Genomic DNA, 4,330 nt, shown 5'->3' with positions numbered 1-4,330 from the left:
TCTCCGTCGTTTTTGGCCGGCAGGAGACTATCGTCTAGGACGCCCAAAGGGTAAATTATAAATCGGCCACGCCCGATTAATAATGAAAGTTATTAATTACTGTTTGCCTTCTCTTCCTCTCTCTTTTCAATACAGGTATGACAATGTTATTACAATTAGGTGTATATTCACTATTAATTGCCCCTTAGTCGATTATCTATCAACAAAATGCGAGGAATTAGCGACAGGCTTAGTTTAAATCTGCAAACTGGAAATCGCAATACAAAATTAACAACGTAACCCGTAATTTGCGGAGCAAATTTGAAATTTTAAGTGGAATTCCCAGTTTGGCCATTTGAACTTAGCCTGTTCTCATTTCTCGCAGTCTGTTGAATAACAATAGACCATAGGCGGGGGAATTATTCCCTCGTTCTTTGAAACAGAGGTGTAATAATTATGTTTTATACTGGGAAATTGAAAACATGAACTTGCTCGAGCAAATTTGAATTGTTCGAAAATTACAAGTTGCGACGAGCAAACTGTCAATCAATATTGGAACATTGGACTACAACATTGTAGAGTTCCCATCAAAAGAACATCCGGTTTGACTGTAACAATAACTATTATTTTGACTATAATTATTATTTTTCATAAACTATTCGAGAAAATACGGTATCCGATACTCATATTTGGATTTATTGTTGATGTTATCATTATCAGCATATTCTAGTATTAAATAAAGCGAGACATGACGAAAAAATAACATAGACACATACTTTCTCAGTTTAACCATTTTAATACAACCAAGCAAATAAAGTTTACAACCAAAATCAAACAATTAAGAAGTACACTTTTGTATACATTTAACTGACTTCGTGTACTTTATTTTACTTATTTTTATTTCTTACTGCTTTTCTATTGGTTGTTTGATTTTTTGCTATTTAGGGCAACGATGGACGCCGCTTGACGTATTTTATAATATCATTCAAACCCTCGAAAACCTGCCTTGTGGTCGGTTCACCCGGCCAGCACTCGCTATCGATGCCAATATTTTCCGCTAAGTAAGGGACATCAGCTACTAAAAAACCTCCGCCGTTCAAAAAAAAGCCCTGTAGATCACAGATTTGCCGGAAAATTGTTGGTTGATCTCTCCCGTAGGTCATGAAGCCTTGGATATTTCTAATATCACGCACTGTTCTTCTTATTGCAGTTTCTGCATTGTCTCCTCGTCGCACATGTCGCAAGATATTCGCTTTCACTCGCAAAGCTAGATCCTTAACAGCAGCTCTACCTCCGGCGATAGCATCACGTATGTGCCGAAACCTTCCGTTATGCACCCATCCCTCTAGGAAACCGCTGCAAACTTCTTGTGGGTTTTCTGGGCAGTTCAAGCCATTGATTGGTCTTGGATCAAGTGCCACTGTGTTGACGTAGGCAGATACTCAGATACTTAGGTTCGCGATCTCATTATTGATGACATCCGCACACGGTGCCCCGTCAACGACAGCAGTCTTGCAAACAAGAAGCCCAACTGTGGGCTCTTGTCTGATGAGGCATGCCATCTTGTCTCCTCCTGCATAGGACACGGAACAAAACCTCCGATAGTTAATCGGTCGTCTGGCGTTTCTGATGACTTGCTTTGCACGAGGAAAGTTCGGCGCTCCTACCACTCCGCCCATGTTCAGCGAGATCAGGACAAACAGGACGACACAAATCTTGTACTGCTCCATTGCCACCTGTGGGAATATAAGGATCAGTTGCTTGATTTATTCATCATCTCAAGCGTTCCTGTCAAGGGTGGATTAATGATTCCATTATTGCAAATTTGATTTTTTTCTTTGCTTTAATATTCCATTCTTGAATTGAATACTTTATTGTTCAAACGAGTGTTAAAATGTTCAATAGAGTGTGTAATTGGCAGCCATATTGGAGGAGTGAAACAATAAATTGTTTTTCCTTTGGGAAAAAATCATTAACATTTTTATGCAAATATCTTGTTGTTTGAAGGTGGATTTCCACTGTCGCGTTTTTGTTGACGCACGTTAACGTACGTAAAAATTGTAAACGTACGTAAAAATGAAATTTTACGTGCGCGATTACGCGCGTCGAATTTACGTTGTCCAATTTCCAATGCCACGTTTTTTCTTGGTATTTACGTACGTTACACGCGCGTATACGCACGTAGCGATCGCGAGTGTTTTCAAAAAAGTTGAACTGAGTTCAACTTTTTTCGCGGCCGTCTGCGGTTACGCAGCGATTTACCCAATCATACTTTTGGATTTTGTCACATGACACCACTTACCATGTGGAAAACCATTTTGTTTTAAATCACCGTCGATTTACATCGGAAAACATTCAGATGTAGAAGCACTTCTCATCGAGAAAATCCGAACATTTCCAGCAATAATCTATAGAACTGACTTCAGAACTAAATTACACGAACGCAGTAGTGAAAGAAAACGCCTGGCGTCAGGTTAGGTAGGTTTTGAACCAAAATTCGCCTTGAGAAACTGCCCCCGGGTCTCGGAAAATCAGTAACTAGAAATAGCTGACACTAGGTTGCCCCCGAAGTTTCGACGATGTTTATCGGTTTTTCTTTGCTGTTCATCCTTTTCTACAATTCAGACATTTGATTGGAAATTAATTTTCTATTTTGGATAATTATTAATTATGATACGGTAAATCATTTAATTACAAGAACGCAACAGCATCTTGACATCATTTTGTCATGTTTTGGTGTGGTGGGGGATCTCAGCTAGACTCAAGCTAGACTTTAGAAAAAGTCCGCCGTCTTTATTAATTTAACACGCCGGTGCGGTCGACCTATCGCGACTTGCGTGGCACGTTTTCGCGACTTCGTCGCTTTGAATGGGCCGCTTTGCGGGCTCGAATCGAACTCGCTTCACTGTGGTAAAGTCTTGATCTCAGCGAGGATAAACTTTAGAAACAGCAAAACGTTTTAAAATTACCATTTGAGCCGGCCCAATTGTTTTATAAATATATGGGCTGAGAGCCCGAGCATGAAGAATGACATGAGAATGATCAATCTTTAGAAAGAAAAGGATGTCGAAAGAATTTTTTACCTCTGTCAAAGCAAACGCCTGCCGCGAGTTTTAAATAATCACAATGCATCTCGAGATCTCTTTTGAATTTCTTTTCTTGTTGCCGCATATCATCTTGTAAAATTAAAATTTCGTCCGGAAGTGGACCGATCAAGACTTTTGAAGTTTTCTCCATTCAAGTAGTTTGTGCCTGGTAAATCACGATCAGTTGGACAAAGGCTTTCTTATCGTAAATCACGCTTCATGACAACGATCAACTTTTAAAAGGAAAGGATAACGAAAGAATTTCTCACCTTTGACAATGAAAACGCTTGACTTTCTAAAAGTCGCTCGCTTCTGGTTTCCGGTTTCGCCTGCCGCGAGTCTTAAACAATTATCTCGAGATCTTTTTTTAAATTTCTTGTAAATCTCGTCCGGAGATAGACTGATCAAGGCTTTTCTCCGTTCAAGTAGTTTGCGCTTGGTAAATCGCGGTTTTGGACTAAGGCTTGCTTATCGTAAATCGCAGACAAATTTGAAGATATGGCTTGATATGTTCGTACGTGTTCCTAGACATATTTCTTCTTCGGCCACTCAGATGTAAAAAATGTGGATTTTCTTACTTCTCTGCGAGTTACTTAGTTAATTACCGCGAAGTCTTTTCAACAATTGCATTGCTTTCGGCTTTTAGACATTGTGAAATGAATAGGCCTCGAATTAAACCTCAAATTATCTTTTTCAAAATTCTGCCCAACTAATCAACCTTTACAAGCGTCGTTTGTTTGCTTGTTGTCATCCGTGCACGTGCTCATGCTTGGGCTGTCATCATTACCCAATCATCGTTTACTTGCGTCATCATTGACCAATCACCGTATGTCGGCATTTTACAACTCCCGATACCTACTTGCGGGCTTTCAGCTTGTCGGCATTTTACAACTCCCGAGACTATTTGCGGGCAAAAATTGATCAAATCGAGATTTTTCCCAGTATATACTATATATTCGCGCGGATTACAATGATGCCTCCTCGGGTTTTGGCCTCTGGGCCAAAACCCTGCGGGGGCAATAATAAATCAGCGTGAAATATTGACAGAGTTGCGCTGCGTTAAACACCGGATGGGGCGATTAATTGAGAAAATACGGCACGAGTGGTTAAAGCCAACTCGGAGCTTTGCGCCTCGTTGGCTATTTACCACCTCCTATCCAACGTGGGCTCATGGAACAATCGGGAGCGTTAATTTCCTAAAATAAGGTTCCTTGTTTCTGATAGCGTTATACAATCTGCAATGGGTGACGATGAAAAAAAACATA

At 40.2% G+C, this 4,330-nt stretch overlaps 1 long non-coding RNA gene across 1 annotated transcript in view; it reads right to left on the bottom strand.

The window, feature by feature from the left end:
- Positions 1-776: 776 nt before the first annotated feature.
- LOC144651340 (uncharacterized) overlaps positions 777-4,330 on the bottom strand; it is a 29,138-nt gene continuing 25,584 nt past the window's right edge. The window contains exon 3 of the long non-coding RNA XR_013570289.1: positions 777-1,715. This is a non-coding gene — a long non-coding RNA (uncharacterized LOC144651340). The remainder of the gene's footprint in view (positions 1,716-4,330) is intronic.

Source organism: Oculina patagonica, chromosome 4, assembly GCF_052425735.1.
Source record: "Oculina patagonica isolate OP01 chromosome 4, crgOcupat, whole genome shotgun sequence".
Lineage (NCBI taxonomy): Eukaryota > Metazoa > Cnidaria > Anthozoa > Scleractinia > Oculinidae > Oculina > Oculina patagonica.
Note: the sequence above shows the minus strand (reverse complement) of the source record. Positions and strands in the feature narration are given on the sequence as shown.